This window comes from Hirundo rustica, chromosome 10 (genome assembly GCF_015227805.2).
Source record: "Hirundo rustica isolate bHirRus1 chromosome 10, bHirRus1.pri.v3, whole genome shotgun sequence".
NCBI lineage: Eukaryota > Metazoa > Chordata > Aves > Passeriformes > Hirundinidae > Hirundo > Hirundo rustica.
Window position 1 is genome coordinate 20,650,289 of NC_053459.1, and position 25,067 is coordinate 20,675,355.

Sequence of the window (25,067 nt, forward strand, 5' to 3'; positions counted from 1 at the left end):
TTTTAAAAAACCAAAATGCATCTCCCATGATTAGAAATATCATTTCCATGCTAAACAGTGAACATTAGTAACCATTATTTATATTTCTACATTAGCAAACACCCTTCTTTGCATTCCTGACTTCAGCACAGACCATAAGTACATTTATAATTACAGCTTCTGTTCATGCAAATGACACTTATGCCTCAGCATTTATCAGTGGAAGCACTAGAGAATTCTAAGTGGAGCATGACACATCAGAGATCATAAAAAAACTCTCTATCAACAATTGACATACAGTGACACATGGAACAGAGTTGAATGCTTGTCTTTGGAGATTTTGGCGTTAGCTAAAGAGGGATTGATAATGCTGGAATTCATGATGGATTTGCCTGTGGTTTGCTGTCACCTGTTTATCTGAGATGCATTACTGGAAATAATCTCTCAATATAAAACCAAGCTTAATTAGAAACTCAACGCAAGCAAGCCATTTGCCAAAAACAAAACAGGGAAAATTTTGGTCTTTTGTCAAAAAAAATCCTGCCGGATTGCCTCGTACAGAGATAAACACTTGTGTGTCAGCCTGTGCAGGCTGTCTGTTAACCCAGCAGACGTCTTCCCACACAAACATTAACACAGAAAAGACACATAGTCACTGCCCTTAAGCCAGGGGAAAACATGTCAAAAGCCTGAGATAAAAAAAAATGAAAATCAAAGTTCACATGGGGGCATCACTTTGTTTTGGACGGCGTGAGCCTCCGTGCATGGCATGTGTGCATGCCTCTGAGAGATTCAATCCATAAAAATACTGTAAATTATTCCTATAAAATAATTCATGCCAAGTGTTCAAAGGTTTAAAGCTACAGCACAGCCTGTTTGGGACAGAGGTTGAAAACCTCTGCCAGAGCTCTGTCTGATCCCCTCAGGGTGCATACCTCTATCTACAGCACACGTGTGAGAAGGGCAAGTGGCCTGGGCAGCAGCAGCAGCATGGCACAGGCATCCTCAGAGGAACAGAGATGTACCTGCCACCCCCAGGCAGAAGTGCTGGGCTTTAATTGGTGTTTTTACAGCAGCTGCTACTGCAAATTAAACCACAAGGTGATCAAACAACAATGAACTTTTTAAATACAATGACTTCATGAAGTCCATTGCTTGTTCTAGCCTGTTCTGGCCCTGGTTCCCCTCCTGCCAGGCTGATCCCCCGTTCAGTGGCTCTTTGGAGGTGTCTCTGCCCAGCTCCTCAGGCACTTTTATGCTTCCAGTTGGATAATACCATATACAAATGAAACTTCATCTTACCAAGACTTTGGGTTCTTCTCAAAACCTCTTTCTGAGGATTCACAAGGACACGTGGGTTAAGGCACACATACCTGTACCCTTGCTAGGGCTCCCTTAGGTGGCAATTCAGTGATGGTGATGTAGCACAAATTGGCCAAACAACCCATAAATTGCAAAATTCTTTTCCCCACAACTTTACATGAAACTTCAGTTGTTCCATCATTAGTCCCATCACTCATAAATAATGCAGAAGCATTGCCAATGTGCTACAGTCACATCTCCAATGATATTCAAATATGTCCTGGCACACCTGCTGGCTTTGACCTGAGGTTCTTTATGATAGTGGGCTCTTGATGCATATTTAGGTCTCAATGTGTTGATGAGTGAAATCATGGGGCATTGTACAAAATAATTGAAAATTTCAGTTTAAGCTAGTTCACTTTGTTCCATTTCTACATTTAATTTTTTTTTTTAAGCAATGCTGTGCCCTCCAAAATTTTAAGATTTACATGAAAGGAGAAGTAATTTTATTTCTTGGAAAATGATCTTGGAAATTTCGTATTTAAAGGGCTTTGTGGGGGAGGGCTTATGGCTTTTTCTTCACCCCAGAAACTACAGAAGAGATGACTAGGAATTCCAAATTCTTCTAATAAATATACACAAGCATAGCATTATACGAAAGACATAATAGCATCTCTGTAGACCAAACAAAGTTAACCTGGGCCTTCCACATGACACTGCAGAAAAAGCAAGGTATATAAATATCTCAGAAACAAACACACTCATGGTAATTTCAACCATGCAGAGAGAGAGACTAGCTCAGCTGAACAGGTCACCTACATTGAAACAGAAAAAGAAAACTTGACATTTATTTGGTCTGCGCTTATGACTCTAAAAGACCTAATTTTAACACTAAAAAGGCTCAATACTCTTTCTAAAAAAAAAATTAAGTTCATAACATGGAAATTTATAAATATGGTACAAAATTTGAATCTCTTACTTGCACAGTAGTAGAATAAATGCATAGAAATGAAATCCTGAAATATATATATTAGATTGAATCTGCATATTTTTTGAGAAAGATATTTAGAAAAACATGCTATCCCCTCTTTATTAACATCATCATCCTTTAAAGCCACGTTTACAGGCTAGCAATAGCTTTTTACAGTGTTCTGGTTTTAGAGTCGCTTTCAATTGTTCCTCCCATTAAAATGAGAGTTAAAAATACTAATTTACGCAATCTGAGCCATGGAATGACTTCAACCAGACTAATTAGCATAACCTTCTTGGATGTCATCCATATTCATTTTGCAGACTGGGGCAATGCTTAATGGCAGAACTAGAACTGATGGAGCCTTAAGCTGTGTCAGAGCTACACTTCACAAACCTGTGAGTTCAGCAAATCCTACCGTTGCCACCTACAGCAAGCTCTGTGTATAATGTGCTGTAAACTCCATTAAAGCCATCAGAGGATTTGTGCAATTAGTCACAGCAAAGAGCAGCAACAACACCGGGGTGTCCATGTACCACCTCTCCTCAGTGTGGGATCCTCTGGGCTGGTGGAACTGGGGTGGCTGCGTCCTCCAGGAGCTGATGGACCCTGCTCCGAACCTTTGGTCACACAGAAGCACCTGAAGCAGGTTCCTGGGCTCACACTCCTAAAGGTGTTGCTCGGTGATAATCCAAGCCAGGCTGGGCTTTGAGAGGTTTGGTGGCTCCCAAAGTGCCAAAAGAGGTTCTTTTTCAAAAATTAGCTCTCATTACCATTCCCATCCAGTCTTGGCACCAGCAAATAGGGGGGCATTCAGACCTGCTACAGACAAGTAGATGTGTGGGGAAACAAATTATATAATCAAAAAATGGCCTGGGTTAGAAGGGACATTAAAGATGGTATAGTTCCCAATCCTTGTCTGGACAGGGACATGTTTTACTAAAGCAGGTTGCTCTGACTTGTCCTTGAGCACTTCCAGGGATGGGGGACCCACATCATCTCTGGGAAACCTGTGCCAGCACCTCACCACTGTCACAGAGAAGATATTTTTCCTAATATCTGACACCTTATCCTAATATCTTGCTCCCTTTCAGTTTGAACCCACTCCCCCTTGTCCTGTTACTCAGTCCTCCTGTAAAGAGCCCCTCTGCAATGGGGAAGGAGGCATATTCCTGTCCTAAGGTACATCTTCCTGAGTGCTAGACAACCGTTTGAGTTTCCATATGAAATGTCGTATCCTCATTAAACAAACCAGGAGTTATGAGTTTAACATTCCTTGTCATTGATACCATAAAAACATTCTGATGAGCAAATTCTGCTCACAATCCCGTTGGTTTTGAGGACACTACATTGGGCAGAAATTCCTGATATTACTACTTTGGATGAGAGTTTTTCCTCTGAGCAGCCTCTCTTACACCTCTCTCCAACCAGCCTTGGACGCACTTTTGTCAGCAGGATTCCCTGGCTACAAAACTTACAAAGTATTTACACCCCTAAATATTACAGCCATGCTCCTTATCCATGACAGTAACTCACAGGCAACTTCCTCAAATATTAACTTTGCACGAATCTCAAGAAGCCTGGCTTCATTAATGTTTATAGGGTCATTCAAATTGAGAATATCCTTTACAAACTATTTAAGTACATGTAAAGTGGTCACCAAAATATAAGGTTAACTTTTCTCTACAGCAAATGTTTTACTTTTTTATCTACTATTTTATTTATTATAATCCTTTCCCATACCAAAGGTCAAAAAATTCCTATTAATATGTTAACCTGCCCTTGGGTACACATAGTCAAAACACCATTATTGAAACCAACAATTTATCCAGGAGCCCTCCAGCCTTAATCCTGCTTCCATACCTTTCTATACATTAATGCTAGAAAATGTGAATACAATTAACAAGCAAAAAACCTTTCTACTGGACAGAGATGCCTGTGGCTTCCAGAACAAGTGTCAAAAACAGCAGCCTTCCTCTTGGTGAATTTTAATTGGAATTTTAATAAAGGTTTTACCACACTGGAGAAAACTGCCTTTAGCACAGCTCTGACTCTTTTAATCAAATTCTTTGGTGATTGTTCCTGGGACTGAATGGAATTCAGAAAGTTATTTTAGCAATATTTATATTTTTCTCTGATTTATAATTAAAACTTTTACTCGAGTAAAAAGATCAAAAAGTGTAACCTCCTTGTGTGTGTTATATTGGCTGGCTTAGACCCAGGGGTCAGATCAGTTTTTTGCCATATTTGCATTCCAGCACACAGATATACTGTAAACACGAGATTTCCCAGACAAGTGCTAAAGAGGCTCGCTCTGAACCGTTCTTCAACACACATTTTGCCCTTTACATGGAGCTACAAATTCCTACAGAACTACAGTGCATTAATATCTTTCCATAAAAATCTGTCCCTTATCATAGAAATGATTCCATGATAATGATAGGTTACAGTAGATTCAAATACCTAAACTTCACTCTTTGAAAACTCCTCCTCAGTTTTCCAATTCCATTTTATCTTTAAAAAGACATGCAGTGGCCACTACATTCATATTTTAAAGTGAACACTTTGTATTTGCAGTCTCAACCTGAATCCAAGAGGCAGAGGAAAGAGAATCTTAATTGCTTAGTTGTAGATTTTAGAATGTAAATATAGATTTCTTACGTCCTGTGAATCAAACTGGAAACATCAAATGATTTCATTAAATGTTTTTACTGAAAGAGATTTTTGAAAGCTGCAGCTAAATTATGCATCTATATTTGTCATTGGTTTGTATTCAAGAAGCACTTAGGTCAAACGGCATTTCATCTCCCTGCAAATTAAAACCCCTACCAAATGGATGGCTAATATGCTTCAACAGGAAGAGATGGAATTCATTAGATCCCATTCTTCAGTGGCACAGTGAATCAGGTAATGGATGCAGTAATGCAAAACGTCATTAATGCCATCCCCTCTCCTATTTGTAAACCTTCCATGCAGTCTTTGAAATTCTCTGTGACACTTTCTGTTACTTCCACCACCCACTCTCGCTGCCCTGCTTCAGATATCTGCATCAGAAACTTCCTTACAAAATTTTCTGACACTAAATGCAATGAAGACAAATTTGTAAATTCTGGAATACACCAGTCAAAGGTTTTGAAAACTAAGGAAGAAGATGGAAACTTAACTCCAAGTTATATATCCCTGATCCATAAGTTACTTAAAATTGTAACTTAGTGAAAGTTATTATTTTTGCATCTCAAATTTCTATTACACAATTAAGATATATAACTTACAAATCCAAGCTAACTGCCCAAGGACCTTTCCTCAAAATATTTTTTTCCTATAAGAACAGTAAGTATTTCAAAGGCTTCGCATCAGGCAAATACTGCATAACCAGCGTCGCTTTGCTAGCAAAATATCTTGAAATTATTTTAAAAGAGAAAAAAAAAGGTTGCACAGCCATTATCTGTTTCTGATCATCTGAATCCAGGGCTCAAGGCTGCCATGGAATGGGCACAGCCCTGCAGAGTGTGCTGCCCTGCAGTAATTGTCCTTTCCTGCTTTGTAAGGAGACGTGCAGCAGGAGATGTGCTGCATGGTTTAAGGGAGGCAAGCAGGTCCAGAAGAACGTGGTGTGTTTGATTTTCAGGACAGCAATTGTAAAACTGGCCTCAGCTTTGCTTCCCATGGATCACTTAAACGTGTCCCAGCTTCATTATTGCAAGTGAGGTTAAAAATAACATAACAAACCAAAATAACATGTGCAGAAAGACTTGATTTATAAAACCTATCTTCAGAGCCCATGAGAAACAACTTCAGGAGATTGTGACTTGGATAGGTGCTTGGACTTTCTGGAATAATAAATTAATAATTGACTACCCTCAGTCTCCCTTTATTTCCTCTTTGCACAAGACAAATACATATTTAAACCAGCAACTTCTCTGGCAGATTGTGTTGACTTTGCGATTGCAAGTGCTACACTCTCAAGATTTAGCCACTTTAGGCTTGACAATCTGAGCATCTTCTTCTACTGATTTCCAGTCCCCTCTCAGAAGTCCACATCTGTTCTCCCTATGAAGTGGAAATAATACAAATAAGAAGTGTCTGACTTGCCCAGCACTTCTTTGGTAGATGCTCAATCAGAAGTGATTTAGTTCTTCCCTACACTCTAAAATGAAATAATCTTCCCTAAGAAAAAACTGGCACATTGAGAGCAATGTAAGAGCAAAGGCTAGAAATGAAAATCCCCAGAATAAACGTCTGAGTAACTACTTTAAATAATACTTTATCTGTGGTTCGAATCTTTGAATATTTCTTACCCTTAACAATTCAAAAAATTGTCCTTCTTTTTAAAAAATCCATTATTTGTGGATAAAAGGACAAGGAGGAATTGCATTGCTTCAATTGAGCTTTGATCTGGAGTAAATACCTTTTTTTTTATTTTTAAGGAAAGACTGTTTGATTTGGCAATATTAATATTTTAACACCAACTTTGTGCATCTGAGCAGTTGTTAATTATCACATATATTTGGTTCTAGGGACGACAACTCTGTAAGAACTGGTGCTCAAAATGGAGAGCAAGCAACAGAAACAGTTTTCACCATCATTAAATATGCATGCATTGCTATTATGGGAAACATTTTAATTAAATGCTGTTAAATAACTTCATTTCCCCCTCCTTGGTTTGCTATAGTGCACCACATCCTTCAGAGCTTGTTTAACTGGCCCTGGCAGTAGCAGGGGTTTTACTCCTGACGTGACTTCTCAGGGGCTGCTGTAACATTAACTCTGAGGTTCCCGTTCTCATCTTCAGCTCTGACACTCACTTTCCCAGCCTGGGTGGTGAAAAGTGACGGAGAACACCCATTTCAGACAAGCTGCAGGCTACACGAGCACATTTGACATCTTCCTGATGATCTTCCTGACCTTTTCCAGCTCCCAATCATGTAAGAAGAGAGGAGATGTCTTGCAGTCATGAACAGACCCTGCAACAAACACAGCCTAGGGCTGTGCATTTACATGTCCTTGTGGCACACTTTCATCAGAATAACCAGAATCTGCTGGTTATATAAAGAACTCACCTAACCCGAGGGGCAGAAGATAAAACTTTTAACTGTGTTCACCATACTCCATCAATAACAATGAGAAATTATGATCTACTTTCATGTCTTTGATTACATTTAAAACAAAACCCCCCAAACTTAATAAAACACCAGCTACATTCCACAAGGAAGTCTCAAAACTAATACTGTGGGACTAATACCTCTAATCAACTCTGAGCTAGGAGACAAGGCACTTTTCTGATCAGAATTCAGGATACCTTGATGCAGCTCACAATTGCCTGTGTTACACACATGAACCACCTCTCTGACACACGAGCCAGCACAGCTTCAGACAGAACCAGAATCTCCATTGCAGAAAAATTCTGGCTAAGAGATGATGGGAAAACAAAACAAAATAAACCCCAAGCTATGGTACCCCGTTCTGTTCCATCTCTAACCATGAAACTCTACCAAAACATTTGGAAGCTGTTCAAATATGGTTTGGAAGAGCAAAAAGCACAGCTTCATTTCAAAGTTAACGTTGGCCATTGTTTTCCACAGGTCAGCACATTAAATGCTGTCAAACCTTGAAAAAGCTTGTGCAGAATGTAAGTTCTTGTCTTTTTTTTTTTTTTTTTTTTTGACAAAGCCAAGAAATATCCATCCCACAATATTGCCACCTCCATTTACTTTCCCAAGTGGGATTCTGGATCAGCCTGTGAAGTCAGAAAGGGAAAAAAAACGCTCTTTGTGGAGAAAAGAACAGAAGGCAGGCAGGATGGGACTGCAGAGCAAGTTCCTCTGCTGGCAAAAACGCTCCCTCTTCCAGATGGTGGGAGAAGGGAGCTGATTACATTCCTGTGGGAAGAACTGCACAGCCAAATATTTGCCAGGTGCTTCAAGTCTCCTGCTCTGTACAATTGTCCTTGCCTTCGACTACTCCCTGTTGTTTAGCACAGAAGATCCACTTCCAGGACAAATTGACAGTTTAGAGATTGGAAGAAAAATTTCCCACTGAGGCCAAGACTGGCAGACATTTTTAGGACTGACTAGCACACTTATGTGGGTACTACTCAGAAACCCAAGTAAATAATTTGAGGGGAGGTTTAGATTAGCACATCTTCTGTCTGACATCCAAAAGTGCTAAAAGGCAGAAACTCAAGACAGCCCTGGAGACCCCGGTTTTCGAGGCTGAGCATTAAGTTGTCATCAAGTTCTCTATTTTCCCTTAAAAAGTTGAACTGCAGCTAGCACTAGGTAGAGGGAAAAGGGCTCCTCATTAGAGGTTTGCTGTATTGGGGGCATAAAGAACCACTCCATGACTCCTGCACTAGTACCACTTGAAAAATGACAAGTGCATTAACAGAGCCACAGTGTGAAACTTCAGAATCATCCCTTTAATCTCATGCCACTCCAGATCATATAAAAATCCTAATAAACATCAGGCTGACCACTTTGGAGTGCCCACTACTGCTCTGAAGCGTGTCATTTACACTGCTGAGATGCAGCAAAAACAAACTGCTTTTAGCTGAGCATTTCTAGTGAATAAAGGAAAGCCACAAATACAGTCAAATCCAATCTTTCCCTGCTTAAAAAAAATAAAAAAAAGGAAACATCTCCTCCAGGTTCAGACAAGGGAGCTTGTGTAAGCAGGTGTGAAATTTTCCATGATAAAAGAAATATTCCTTAACGATAGCTGTGCAAATTTCAACTTCTTTATCTCATAGGCCTGAGAGAAAGAAAGAAGTTAGTGCTAACATACGATCCCAGCAGTTTTTCATGTACAAAGGCAATTAAAAAAAAGGCCTGAAATTTGCAGAGTAGCAGATTTTCAAAGATTCAGGGTATGAGAACACACTCAGGGCCCATCCCTGCCCTGCTGCTGGAAATCAAAGGCATGGGATTAGGACAGCTCTTCACAAGTGAGCAGCACATGGACTGAACTAGCACTCACTACTGATTTGCCAAGTTGTGTCTCGTTAGCTGCATTTCTTGTGATTACATTATTAAAAAATACTTTTAAAAAGCAGTTCTCATTACCAACAATATACATAGGAAAGGCTCGGTGTGCTGGTAGCTGCATAATGAGTAAATGCTTTTAGTCGCTATTAAATCTGAAGTGTAAGTAGAACAACCATTTTTCTCCTGACACAAACATATCTCAGACATACCAAGGCCCTTTAAGCTAGATGATATATATATATTAAAAAAAAAGTTTGCCTTAACCTGCAATGATATTTCAGAAATTACTTTTACAGCACAGTAACTCTGGAAATGATGAGAAATGAAGACTAACAGTGACAACTGAGTTTAGAGTTAAGCCAAGGTTCCTCTGGGGAGAGCACAGCTAGCAGCATAAAAATATTCTCATCCTGAAAGTATCCAACCTTCTCAAAATAGGTTGTTCTCCTTAGTTTACAATATATTCACTTTAATACTAAAAGGAAAACTAGATACAGTCCAGAATGGCCAAAAACAGATATGAAGGAGGATAAAAGAACAACCTGGAATGCAGAAAAGTTGTTTATTTGAGGTGTATTAATGCTCTGGTAAGGTGACAAAAACCACAGTAGGAGCAACAGTAATATCCAAAGTCCACACAAAAGAAACACATGAAGAAAGTCACAGACAGGTTTATGGAAAGCTCAGGATAGGAGAACAAATTTTGAAATATCTCCTCAACATAACCCTAAACATGATCACACTGCTTGTCTGAAGTACTGGCTCCTGCAGGTGTATAAACCATACCCGTTTATACCAGTGCAGTGTGAATTTAAGGCAGTCTGAGACTCATGAAAAAAAAAGAAAAAGGAAAAAAAAATTTTGCAGAGATGAAGGAAAAAAAATATTACCTTATTTCCCCCTTCAGATACTTGAGGGCAATTTCATTCTTTCTCCCTTTCTTTGCAGATAAAAAAGAAATACATGAAGTAGGTCTGAACTTGTCCTCCTTCCTCAGCAAATTATCCCAGTAACTCCAACGGGAGTTAAATGCCAGTAGGAGCAAAGATGATGAAGCAGTGGAAGCTGACTGAAAGTCCAGAAAATATCAACAAAGAATTGAAATGTCTTTACTGAAAGATTCAAAACATATCACAGACCAAGGGTTCAGCACCACTGTGATTATCTGATCAATACCCAAAATTCGAGTTAGATTTAAGATTTTACAGTCCAATTTCAACTAAGCTTCAATGGCTTTTCCATGAGCACAACTTTATGCAATATTTTGTGAATACCCAACTTTTTCTCTGGATATTGCTAAAAATGTGCAGGGACAGGAGAAACACAAAGATTATTTTACCACTGTAAGGTCTAATAATGTTCCTGTTACATCACCACAGGCCAGGAATTACCAGGAGGAAACTGGTGTGACTACTTATAAGGCTTCACTTCAAAGAGAGAAAAAGAGAATCTAGACAGTTACTTTTAACATCCCTAAGTATTGTTATTACTCTACTTTTTCTCTTCTTTTTCTAGGAGAGAGATAATATCCATTAATACCTTTTTGCCAAATATTTGGGACTCAAACTTTTATTTTCACACTGGGAACATCCCTACCTCAGCATAACCCAGGAAGATAAATATCTGAAGAATACCTGGGTAAGGCACCTACTGCTTTCAAATCCTACTGACAGGAGGCAGAATTTTTGAATTAAACACCCCAATTTATATGGCCTCCAAAGTGGGGGTTTTTTTGAGATGTCCAGCAACCTATTTGAAGCCTATTTGATTTCTTTTGTCAGATGGGCTAATTTTTCCAATTGCTAGCCGAAAACATTATGTTCACATTCAAACCAAAGTATATTCCCAGAGCAAGACACTGCAATCTTGGATCTAAAGGAGCTCCACAGATGGAAAAGTGTCTTTATTTATCTTTGATTTGGTGGGCTGTGCCAGTCTTTGGGGTTGCTGTTGCAGATGAAGCATTGTCATGTGTTTAATTTGATGTAAAGGTGTGAAAGTTCTGTTAGCCAGCTTCCCTAATGAAAACTGTTAAATTTCAGACTGCAATTCATAACGAGGTTGGGGGAGGACACCAAATGATCTAACCTGTCAGTCACAGACATTTTGAGATGCTTGATACTAATTAAGCCTATCAGCTCTAACGCCAGAATTCTCTAAGACAATGGGGTCCATCAAATTGATAAGACTCTGCTAAGCAGGGTTTAAAATTAATTCATAATTTCTTTTATGTTTGTCATGTTTTGTGAAAATGAACTGCCATTCAATTTTTCATAAGCTCTGCACAAGCAGAAGCAGCTCAATTTCAGGCACTGTGCTGACAGGCCTGGGTAGTTTTATGAACAAATTATGATTATACACAGTGATCAAGCTTCAGATAATTGAAGCAGCAAACCAAACTATCCAGCATGCAAATATTAATGGCTGTCCCCAAAGTCTCATTGAATCTGCATAATATAAGAGGAACTTTTAGCTTCCTGTTGCACTTGGAATATTTTCAGCATAAATAATTAAAAAGGATTAACTAGAGGATCTTCCAGTGAAGATCATTCCGTCTCAGGTTTCTTACTGTTTGGAGGTGGAACAGGGAGAGCTGCAGCCTGACATTCAGAGCACATGGCTGGGGAGGGCTATTTCTGCATCCCACTCCTGATTGCAAAAATGAACGTTCTCCCAAGTCAAAACTTTACCCATCTATTTTTAGGGGTGCTGAATGCACTGTTCTCTAATAAATCAGCAGATCTTTGAGAACACAGCACCTCCAAAAATACCAGAGCGGGTGGTTCTGAAGCTCTAAGGATGAACCATAGCATGAAAAACTAGAAAAGATGTAGGCCAATGACATTAACTCTGCCTAAATGCCTAATATATGACATATGCTTATTTTAGGCTACCTCGGAGTTCTAGAATTAAGGCATGTCTCAGTGCAAAATATTGGTGTTATTAGGAATACTCCAAAGGCTGTAGTGAAGATTTAGTTAACTTCTACATCTTGTCTACTGGTGAATATCAAGCCTGTGAATTAACCAATCACAGTGAAAACCAGTAAAGAAACCTGTCTTTAACATTAAAGTCTAAAGCCACAATTTGTTTCAACCTGGCGAAGAAAATGGTGAAACTCCTTGCTTTAGGCACTGGGAAAAAAATAGCATTAATATTGTCAAGACAACAATGAAAATACTTTACTATTATTAGGTGGAAAATTGAAGGTGCAGAAATCCTTCACTTGCTTTGTAATAGCTTGTTTAATAAAGGGGGACCGGAATAATCGTTTTTCAACTTTAATATTATTAGAGAGAAAGAGAAAAATGGTGCCTGCGATCTCTTGCTGCAAACCAGTTTCCTGCTGGATGCAAAGAGCTCTGTCTGGTTTGAAAAATCTATTGCTGCAGTAAACAACAACAACAACAAACCCCTTTCACTATTACCTCATTAAGAGAGTCACAAGTGGTTTTCATTGATTAGCTCCTATTATAGCAATAATCCTCAATATGCTGCATGCTGCACACGAGCACTGTTTTGTGTAAACAACTGCCAGTGATTAGTGATCAATGAATAATTTTAGCCAAATGTAATTGGATGAGAACACGTTAAGAGCTACTTCATTTCACCCTCCTGATACTAAAAGGAGGAGGGGAGGTGCAGAGAGTTATCCCACCTTGCTAATTAGTATTTCCTTCTGAACACAAACATTAGATTTATATTAAGCATTACGTCTGAGCTGCATCCCCGCAAATAAATCTGAAATAATCAAAACTAAGTCCTGTATTGCTGGCTTTTTGCCCAGATTTCTAGTTATTAGTTATGTGTATTTTTCAGAACAATTTCACAGATCATGGCTGTAAGAGGCACAGTTAACAGTTACAACAGCTCTAGCTTCCACATTGGTGACAATGGCAACCTTAGAAATGAAAAAGAGAAAAATGCAGCATCTCCTGGTCAGCTTCTTCCCCCAGAGCCCTCTCATATTGCAGCATCAGACAGTCCCATGTGGGGGCTGACCTCAGGTTAGCATCATTTTTTATTCAGGGTTTGATATCTCTGGCAGGTGCCTTCCTACAGATGCACAAAAATCAGTGAGATGCACAAGGTCTTTTCTTCCCACACCTGGTTTCCAAACAAAACACAACTGGAACAACATTGAGCAAAACACAAATGTTTTGCACTTCTGTGAGAAGCCACAGAGCACTGATTTCAGCCTTCTTTCAACCAACACAGTTTGCAATCCCTTGTATTGGATGCTCCAACTTTTGAATGGTGTTTTTATCCTTTGAGGAAATAAAAATACAATATGACTGTCAGTGGCATACCCTCCCTGACTTTTGTCTATTGCTAGAGAAACTTGTCCATGTTTTTCCCCTGTCACTCTCCCATTTTTAAGGTGACTCACTCTTTCTTTGTTAATTTTTCCTCTTGCTTGAAAGCAAATCACAATGCTGCCAATGCCCACACAGTAACATACAGCATGTTCTCAAACTAAGGAACATCTACATTTCAGATTCAAGTAAACACACCAGGAATGTCACCAGCAGTCTAACTGTCCTCAAATTAGCTTTAAATGTAAATAAGACTGTTCTTTGATGTTTCTGACTGCTTGGTCTCTGTGAAGAATCCATAGGTGTACTTTATTCTTAGTCTCTCTCTGCCTTCAGGCTCAGAAATTACATAAATTATTGAGGGGAAAAAAGTCATTGCAAAGTGAAAGAACCAACTTCTCCCTTTCAGAAACACAGGGGCTCAAATCCTGTGATACACAAGTCGTGAGCTACGAAATTTGATGTAAACTCCCTGAAACAGCTCACGAGTTTGGATTTAAATTGAGACTGCAGCAAGTCAGCTGTGGGGGTGGTAACAGAGGTGACTGGTGCAACAGGGATCTCTGAGAGGGAGTGAGTTTTAGAAACCTGCATAGCTGGAGCTATAACCACTCCTGCAGCACACCCAAGAGCGCAGAAGCGCAGTTATTACAAAGATGATTATTGTAGTTAAGAATTTGTACAAACTGGGCTGTGCCACTGCAGTGGGGAAACAAGAGAGGCCAAGGGAGTAGTTGGCCTGCCCACATGTGGCTTTCACCCTGAGGACAATGAGAGGGGCACCCTGCAGGTACTGGGAGAGCAGCTCTCCTCATTTTCTGGGACATTTTTACCACTCCTCTTCACAAAGCCCAGCAACAGTCTGTCTTCAAAAGTGTGATCTCACCCTTCTGTGCTGCCCTTAGTGACAGAGGGTGTGCTGTCACCATCTGAACTGACTTCCAGAACAGATCAGTCCCTTCAAATTTGTTTCAGCTGGTCATTTATGACAAACACCAATATTTCTAGTTTCTATTCCCAATGGTCAGACCTTGAAGCATTCTGTCACTTCCCCTCACCTCAAAATTAGTCCAGATTTTTCAGGCAACATCCATTTCAGTATTCCTTGCCAGGATCACACCTGTACTGAGGAACAACTGACAGCCACAAGGCAGCCAATATCATCCTGGGGTGGTGTACCTTAATTAACTTACAAGATCAATCTACACAAACTAATGTTTTCATTTGTGAATGCTAAATACTCTTGACATGAAAATCAGAAGCCTAAATCAGGCACTTTGAAGTTCTCTCTGTGAATCATCGTTTTCTGTTAGTGTATACATTGCAAATTGCTGCAGATAAAAGCCTTGTCTTTCCTTTACAAGTACTTAGTAAACTAAATTCCATTTTATTAGCTACGGCATGTAAAGTTTTGCAAGTGCATTATTAAAAACACTTAATTGTTCTTTGAAACAATGAGTATATATTTCTCTTTCCAATTGAGAGTTGAATTTTTAGAGCACCAAAATATCCTGTTGTGTACAGCAGTTTATAGAGTGCTTTAATTATTTGTGCAAAGCCTCGGAGTAAGTTCTCAAGCCTTCAGCTATCTTGCTTAATCCAAACAAAAGATTATTCACAGGGTAAGAATGAACTTTGACAGAAAAAAAATAGTAAAAATTAGGTCAGTAATAGTTCAAAACCACATTTTGTTATTTGATCACCTACATAACAAACCATGGTAATAATAATGCTGAAACAAGAGCACCAATTTCAGTGAAGGGAGAAGGGTCTCTCTCCAGGCTGTAACGTTATTACAGGAATGGCAAGACAGAGCCAGGCACACACCTCAAGGCCTGCAGGAGTGATAGATGCACCACACTAATTCCTGATGGCTAAAGGATGTTATTACACTGTAAAGGTCATTTGTTCAATCTTGTGATACACCTTCAGCGGAGAATGGCAATTCAGGAAGTTTAGTTAGGATGCTGCAGTCAGCAAGCAAGATGAAATGGCAGCTCTGCAGGCAGACAGATCACTGAGGAGGACTTCAAAATTCAGTAATACTCTCAAATGAAAACTTCAAAAATCAATATTACTCTCGTTTTGAGGGACAGGAAAAAGATGAACTACCTGCAGTAATTTATTCTCATAATTACAACATCTGTGCTTGCTTCAAATGATGGCATCAAAATTCCAAAGGGCAGTAGAAACTGACACAGCATGGACTAATAATTAAAGATTCAAAATACTGCATCTGTTATTTTTTGTGTCTCAAGAGTATATATCCTCATGGGTTCTCCCAGCCCCTCTCTGTATTTTTTTGCAGGAGATATATACAGAGAGAAAAAGAATTTGGCACAGCCTGTGTAATATTTAAAGGAAGAGAAGCTTACCGTGACTGTTTAGCAATGTGAGTTTGCACGGAATACTAAGAGACTGGGAGAGAACAAAAAACTTAGAGAAAGTTTACAACAATTAAAGTTCAGTTCTATTATGTAGACACTGGTGTGGAATCAGAAGGAAAAGGCATCAGTACAGAAAGTCTCTTTCTCTGTGACACTGCCAAGCCAGCTGCCATCAGGTCCCTATAAAGATATTTTGATGATCCCTACCAGGAGCAACCCCTCCATGACCTCAGGTCTGCTCCTACCCCTTCCATGCTGCTTGTGAGAGCTACTGCAGACAGGAGCTCTCTGCCTGGGCTGAGCAATGGCAAAACCACCAAGAGCTGCCATCAGGGACGTGCTGTGTCTGCCCCTGATTTGCAGCCCTCGCCTTGCTGGGTTTGGGCATCAAAAAACCCCAATGAGATTTAAATAGGGGGTGTTTTTCCTGTGTTTTTTTTAAATAATTGTCTTTTCTGGCAATTATTTTTAAAATAACAGAGCTAATACAGTAACAGAAGTTTTGCTGAAATATAGTCCATAATATTTTTTTCTTTATTTTTGTTCTGTTAAATGAAGAATAAGAATCACTTTGCCTTGCAATATTTAATTAGATTTACCTAGAGTTTTTAGCCAAGGCAGCATCTTAAATAATTAAGTATTGATTATTAAATAATTAAGTATTTATTAAATAAATAAATAAGTTACATGGTATGCCAATATATATTATTTCCTCATAGTTTGTGTCAAAGATGAGCAGTAATGGTTTAATATATACAAAATACTGTATGTTTTCACTACATGGAAGATGAGCACTTCCTTTCCTATCTCCAGACACCATGACACAATACGTGCATCCTTTATTTGAACATGGACTAAACCAGCCATGAAGGCATCAGGAAAGGTTTAAATGCAACCCTGAAGCAATGCCAGCTCTATGGGATGTTAGGGGAAACACTGGCTCCACCTGTTCTTTCAGCAGACGTCTTTCCACTTGAGGTAAGCAGAGGGAAAATTCTCTGTTCAATCATGGAGACGACACACACTTGTCCAAAAATATTTTCTTCAAGATTGAGCTCCTTCACACTACCCTTTCCCAAGCAGGGTGAGAGTACCCATGAGGTTGATTTGGCAGCAGAAGACCCTCAATCCCAATCAGCCCAGGTTTTTCCAAGTGTCCATGCTTACTTTGAGGAGCTGCTCTGAGCTATTCTGTGTGCTTCTCAAGAGGCACTGGCTGCAATTTAGGAGAGTCAGCTCCGAGCAGGTTCAGTGTCAAATCGTGTTAAAAACCTGCCCTTTCCATCTTCTTTCAGGTTATTGCACTCAAATGAATAGGGGATTTCTCAGCTTGGAGCCATTCTGGAACACAAAATGCAGGAAAAGCACAGGAGGCACCACTAACTCAAGGCACTGGGATGCCCAAGAAAAGCAGGTAGCAGAGTTAGTGTCATCTCTTGGGGAACAAATAGGAGTATATTCAACTGGGAACCCAAATTTTGCACAGGTTCTCCGACACATGGAGCCACTGAAAACTGCTGGATGTGAGAAAGAAAAGCAGAAGGAAAAAAAATCTCCTCAGCCCAGGGCTCAGGGAAGAAATTTGCTTTTCTCATCTCCTATTTGAATTTGTCTCATTCTGCAAAGTTCTCCCTATTTCAAAAGCTACCTACCCCTCTCTAAGAAAGCCAATCCCTGGAGATCAGCAGCCCAGCAGTACCTGACAGCCTCCTTATTTTAAGGAAACAGAGCTGACACTTACAATTCAAAGCTAAGGCTGTCTCAGGATCCTGTCAAAACTTCCAGAAATGCCATCTGGTTAAATATGCAGCACACTCTGAGACACAAATACAAAAATTATACTCTTTCTGAGGGTCTCAATAAAAAAAAAGTAAAGAAAACCTTGCTGTTTTGAGTGTGGACATCCTTGCTGATGACCTTCACAATGATCATGTACTGTACACAATCACATGTATTGTATTCTTGATGTAAAGAGGCAAAAATCCTGTCACAATAATGCCATGGAAGGATCTAACTGAATACAGGTCCAAGGAGGCAGAAACTACCGTATTTCCATCAAAAGCTAATGTGGCTTCACTAACAGTAGGACAAGATATTTCACTGCCATTAACTCTATAGTGCTTTTAACATCTTTCAACACCAAAAAACAAGTCAAACTTCATGCCACTTAACTTTTCTCTTTCCTATCCTGTTTTTGAACACGCCTAAAAGAGCTTCTCAACTGCTCTTATTCCATTACCTTAAGTACTTAAGTTTCATTTTCAGCAAGGCTCTGTTTAATGAATATTTATGAGCAAATCCTGCAGTGTGCATTGAAACTGTAGAACATCCCTTCACAGCAGGCCACAGATTTACATTTTGGTTTTTATTACTAAAATGTTAGCCACACAAATCAATGTCACTCAGAAAATACAATGACAGTTCTTCCTGCCCCTTCATCCAAGTAATGTTATGTATCATATTATTCTTTGGCTCTAGAGAAATATCATTTATATTTTTGCTATGCAATATTTAATTAAAAATACATAATTATAAGCCATCCAGCAGCCATAATTTACACACGGCAGCCTCAAGCCAGCAAACCACTGTGAGCAGTCTCCCAGAAGTCACAGGGTTCACTGGTGTGAATAAAATTACTCACTTGCATAAGTGATCAGAAGACAAGATCTTCATTACAGCTGTACAGAACCTGATAAACAGTGTTAACACTGAGGTTTTTCCTTCCCAGGCACTGCTTGGAGGCTGTTGAGCTGCACAGTGGTGATGCAGGGAAGTGCAAGTGTTTGCCAGGAATGCCAAACCTTCCTCCCAGCTGGCACTTAAAGATGTTGCTCCATTGCAACAAGTACGGACAAATAAAATTGTCTGAATCCCTCCCTTTATTAACTCCACCTCTGCACATGGTAAGCTGATCTGATTTTATTTAAAGGTATACCCACCTTCAGAAAAGAGAGTATATTTTTTCTAAAACAGATGGCCTGAACATTTCACACAAACCTATACAGCTAACCAGAAAATAAGCAACAAGTTCTTCTCTATAATGAGCTGCAGTCCAAGATAAACAAGATAAATACAAGCAAAGCTGCCCAGGAAGTGGGGAGAAGAAAAAAAAAAAAAAAAAAGGACAAAATGTCATAAAACCAGACTTTAGTGTTCACTGATTTCCTTAAAGTTATTGTTAAATGGAGTTTATGTCTCTTTTTCTTTAGAGTGGTAAAAGGTGTGAATAAAGTAAAAAAACTTCCGTGGTGTCAAACAGAGCTTCAAACATAAATATACTTTATAGTGTTTGCTTAGGAGTGTTTGTTTCCTCTGACTAAAACAATCCCTATGGGCTATGAGCAGGTTGCAGTTGCCTGTAATGCAGAATTTCTATGGAAGATGTTAAAAAACATGCTTTTGTTTATTTATTCAGACAAGCTTAGCTGTCTTAAGCTATATACATATATACAAACATCATTTCTTGAGGGCGAGATGCACATCACACCCAGGGTTTCAGAAGGGAAGAGGCAGCATTTCCACTGCATAACCCCCTAGGTAGAAAACTCACAGAAATGAGAGTAAAGAATATTCACTTGAAATAAAAAACAACTGGGCATTGTCATTTGCCAGTTCTAGAGATACTGCAGAGGCAAATGATACAATATAATCTGACTTTCAAATTGCAATCAATGTTTGATTTGTAAGCTCACCACAATACTTTAACTCGTGCTACTCCAGTGTTCTGTCATATGGGGAAGGCTTTCTTTTTCTTAAAGCTGAGACTGAGGAGAAGTTATCCAACTTCAGCAGCTGGAACCTGCAGACAACATCATTCCCTTGACTGTGTGTGTCACAACAGGGCTTCACATTAACCTGGGCCTTGTAGTTATTTGTGGAAGAACTATAAATGCTTATCATACAACTACTTCTAATTGCTCTTGGAATTTCTATTAAAATGCATCCTTCTTCTCTAATGTGAAAAAAATTTTTTGGACATGAACCTTGCTTTGGATGACAAAACATCAGACAGGAGTTCCAGATGCCTCTTGATCCAGGGAACAATTGGCTATGGGCCCATTCTTAACGTATTTCTAATCCAGAGTAAAAGGAACACAAATGAGAACCAGGAGATGAAAGTCATTGAAGTCATTAAAACATTAGTTAAAATGATACTTCAGACAAGCTCAACACTTGTGCAATGGGCAAGGGAATTGAAGCTCATTGAAACTGATAAAACTGGGAGCAAACTTTGACGTTAAGGTCTATATTAAAAAATAAACAAAACCCCCCAAACAAACTTCCCCCCTGCCCCAAACAACAAAGACAACCAGCTCCTGTATTTCTCGTTCAGGCACCTTATGTGCTTTCCTCTTGGGTTACTTCTACAAAAATGGGTCTCAAAACTGTGAGCAAAGTGTAGTGGGAAAGCCATGGCTACCCTCCATCATACACAAAGTGTTGGTTCTTAACATACAGACTCTTTAGGATGCAGTCTAGTTTCCAAGTAATCGAGGATAACCAGAATAAAACATGTTTTCTATATATAACAATAACATCTAAGCAGCCAATGTATTTTCCCTCTATGTACACGCTTAAATTGTTAAGGAGCTAGGAGACATCAAGTTCCCAAACTCAGTGGGATTTCCCTAACCCTTCACAAAAAAGTACATGTGTAATATCTTACTGACCAAGGCTATGGGATGCTGCAGAAAGAACAAGACTGTAAAATTATTTACAGGTGTAACCAGATCCTATGGCAGGCTCCCTTTTCATAATCAGAAGGACAGAAATAATGCAAATGCCAAACAAAACACACCAGAGGTTTATATTAACACACGATTTTACAGCATTGATCTTCTGCCATCAACAGATGGAGAGATTAAACTGGTGCTGTTACACCTCAGATTTGAAAGAAGCACAGCATGAGATACCAAAGGATTTTCCAGGGAACATTGTAACTGAAGAGTCTCAATGGGAATTCTGCAGATAAACACAGAGGAAAAAGCTGAACACAAAACATGGCACACGTAAGGTTTCTCCTTGTTGGGATCCAAACAGCCAAGTTGCCTAGAACAAAACCAGATTTCAAACAGAATCAGCCTCACCTGGAGATACACAGCTGTCATCTGCACTTGCATTTTAGAAGCCTGGCAAAAGGTTTGAACAATTACTACAGTCACATTTCACTTTGTCCTTCTGCCAGGTTTGCACTTTTTAAATTTCTGAGCCTTCTACAAGAAGAAATGATTTCTTGCCAAATTGCTTACTTCCAGTCAAAGTTCATGAAAATCAGGCACCCTAATAAAGATTTAAAAGCTCTCAAAATATCCAGGGCATTTATTTGCATTAGATAAAAACAGACAGCATATTCTCAAGATTCTTGCTCTTTCTACCAAACCATAAAACTTCAGTGGTAACTCACTTTTCCTGTATTATATTAAAATTAGCATGGGCTAGAAAGTCAATCAAAAGTCCATCCAGCATTAATTTCTATAAAATTCATCTGTATCACAAGTATAAAAGAAATAATTTGCTCATTATGATGTTTCATTAACATCTATCTTTACAAAACTCTTTGAGATAACCAAAATATAAACCAGAACTGCTACAGAGGACAAGAGTATGGAAATGACCACACTGTTGCACTTGCTAAGAAGCTGAAAACCTCAAACTGCTGCAGGTAAAATTTTATGCATCCATCTGTTGTGAAGGTGAACGTCACCTTTACTGATTTTTCAGTCTTTCATATAGAGAAGCAAAAACAGAGCTGATGGAAGAGTATGGTCAATTAAAACTCTCCTACAACATAAACCAAAGAAAAACCAGGTCAGAGAATCGGCTGAAAACAAACGAGACTTTGCACGAAATCCAAACAAGCACCTGTTGATATTGCAATTATTAAATAGGAGATTTGTACGTGGCACTGTGGGTATCGATGTCAAAAACCATGACAGACTGAGAACAAACAGCTTTCAAATAACCATGATATCCCCTGGGCTGTCAGGGATAATAATTATATTTTTTTCCCCCTTACAGATCAATGATGTAAGGACCAGATTTAGCCGCCTTATTCACAGTCAGCAATGTATTAACCCAGAGCAAACCTCACTGCAGTTAGCAGATGCAAGTAATAAGGGTACCAGACTTCATCTGACAGAGATAAATTCAAGTTATTATGTTGGTTAAGAGAATTGGTTTGGTGCTATAAATAAATAATTTCCCCCAAATACACTACATGAAGGCAAAAAGTAGCCAAAGATGACAACAATTTCATTCCTTACTCAGGATCACTTCAACGTTATAAATCTAACCAGAGAGAGGGGGAAAAAAAGAGAGAAACTAATTTGAAGCACTTACTGTCAGCAAGCCAGGATTAAGCACCCTGTTGTACAAGGCATAAAAAATAAGAAATAATTTTTAAGAGTTCCTTTTTCAGAGCACCACTCTAGACATCTGATTTAATGGATTACACCACTAAGTGCAGTTACTAAAGAGGGACCTTCCAAGCCTGCTGCTCCTTCTCCCACTACAAACACACGATGTCTGATTGCACAGAGGTGTGTTTCCTCCTGTGACAACTCCCCATGAAATATCTTGGAGTCCTCTTCTGCATTTCACTGTACCTTTTACACCAAAACATAACTGAGGAGCCTGAATACGGCTCAAACAACTCTGCTGGGGTTCCTGGTTCCTTGTTAAAACTGGAACAGAATCATGTTTCTCCCTCAGGCACTGCCTTAAAAAAACTTTAGGCCATACGTCCTTGAATTATTTATATGAAGTTATTATGCAAACAAGGATTAAATAATTCTCTTTGAGCTGCTGGTGGTGAGCACAGCAGCTAGAGGCACAGTGCCGGTGTGATATCTACATTTTATCCAGCCTGCCTGGCAAACCAACTGCATTTTGCTAGGTAGATCCAAGACCTGCTTTTCCTTTTTACTCACACTGGTGTAAATGAGAGAACCTCCTCAAAAATTTGATGCAATTACATCAGCATAAATACTGCTTAAGTAAATCAGGGCATTATTTGTTTCCAAATGTATTTGATAAATGACTGTTAGACAAAAGTCATACAGACTTTATTTTGCCCTCTTGCTCAAGTCATCTGGCCTTGCTTTAAAAAAACAGCTACTCTGTTAAGGAACAGAGGAAATAAACAATTACCACAGAATATTTTCAACTTTTAAAAAAACAGCTAGCTGTGACATCCACCATATACAGTAGACAAAGTTCTCAGTGTTTTCCAAAATAGGCATCACTCTCTAAATACTTATAAAAAATATATGCAATTTATACACACTTAGGCAACTACTGTTGCTTCTGTATGAGCTCAGTTACAAGCCTGTTTAAAAATTTGGATTTTCCCAGTTATGCAATAAAAGCAATTAAAAAATAATAGAAATTGTGACCTTTATCCAATTGTATTACATGGCAGAAAAGAGCTGGACAAAGAGATAAAACAGTGGCTGCTGCTGCCTAGGATAAATAGTACTTTATTGGGGTGGTTTTCTACAAGTAAAATTAAGAGTGCTTTTGAAATGGCCACTCCCTTTATTAAATTCCCTAAGAGGAATTGCTTTGCTCACTTCTCAAAGCTAACTTATTTACACATGTGCTCAAATATGCGCGACGCTTCCAGTTCCTCAGCTTGGCAAGGCAAAGAGTCCAACTGCTCCTGATAAAGGGAGGGACAACCAAAAACTAACCACAGACCTCCACAAAAACACTGTGCCCATGGCAGTAGACTCTGAAGGCTGCACCTTTGTAAGTGCTGAGGCAGGAAAGAACACCCAAAACACAACGCATGTTGACATGAGTCAGAGCTACAAAAGGCGCAGCTGAACTTTCCCAAAAGTTTAGAAACTTGAACCTCTACCGAAAAATCAATGACAAAAAAAACACTGGTTACTCACCCTGGAGGCAGTAATTCCAGTTCTTCTGTGCCAAACTGCTCCATCTCCAACAGCAATTCACAAGCTCCGCTTTCCATCATCAAGTTTACTTTTTTTTATTTAGTCCAATGGCCTTTTAGCCCAAAATAACGACAATAAGCTCAGCCTAAAACTTAGTCTGACCTTTCTCTTAACTGTGAAACCACACTCCTCTTCCATACCTTCTGCCAGGCTCACAGGAGACATTTTCTACCTGTACACAGGCTCTGAGCATCTTCCCCTACAGCCACAAGAGCTCAGGAGAGCACAACAGAGCTCTGCAAGGTCAGAGAGCAACGGAGAAGGGAGAATCAGCTGGGACACAATCAGCAAATATTTGTAATACAGCCCTCAAAGTGAACCTCACAGACTGGAAGGGCTGAAGAACCATAGCCCTAAAACTCAGCAGCCTCTGGCCACCTTTTAAGCACCTTTTAAAAGATGCTTCTCTCAGGTGTGCAGAGGCAGAGCCCTCCTGGCAGCCCTGAGCAGAGCAGCTGTGTTTGCAAGGCAGGTGGAAGTTCAGGCTCACCTTCCTGCCTTCAGATATTTCACTGGGCAACTCTGTAATGCTTCCCCTGGGTGAATCTGGCCCCAAGCAAATGCAGTGACTGACAGCTAAAAGCCAATGGAACGTCTTAATTAATGTCAGTGGGTACAGAACAAAGTCCTTAAAGAAGTTAATTAAAATTGAGGGGTTTGGTGCAATGTAAAGATGAATAGTGTGCTTCATGTACTAATACAGAATTAAAAAGAAACCCCAAAACAGTAGCTCCAGCATGGCTCTGGATTATTACAAAGTTCCAGAGGCGAATGAATGCTCTAAATAATAAATATTCAAAGGAAAATAATATCTCTAAAAAGAAAGTTTTAGGCCTACAGAATTTCACCATTTGGAGAGGAAAAGTAGTCAAATAGTTCACACCAACATACAGCAGTTTGCTGATGCAGGCTGAAGCCTCAATCTGTAGCAGCAGATGAAACCAGATTCAACTGAGGCACAAACCAGAGCAAACAGCTCCCTTGTCAGGTCCCACACCTGCTGCCAGCACTTGCATCTCAGGCCATGGAACCTGTCCCTGGACGCCACCCTACTCCACTGCATCTGCTTTCTGCTGGAACTTTCAAAGAAACATTAGTAGCAACATTTCTTTTTGATTTTGTCCTTGAAAATTAATGCTCTGTGAGCCACTGCAACACACGGGCTGGTCTTG

General features: G+C 39.4%; 1 protein-coding gene and 1 long non-coding RNA gene across 10 annotated transcripts in view; both read right to left on the bottom strand.

The window, feature by feature from the left end:
* Positions 1-25,067, bottom strand: part of NLGN1 (neuroligin 1) — a 422,565-nt gene that overhangs the window by 116,925 nt on the left and 280,573 nt on the right. The window lies entirely within an intron of this gene.
* LOC120757068 (uncharacterized) lies at positions 20,742-24,219 on the bottom strand. Its single transcript, XR_005702340.1, has 2 exons — positions 23,836-24,219; positions 20,742-20,986 (listed from the first exon to the last, which is right to left on the bottom strand). It is a non-coding gene; the product is annotated as an uncharacterized LOC120757068 (long non-coding RNA).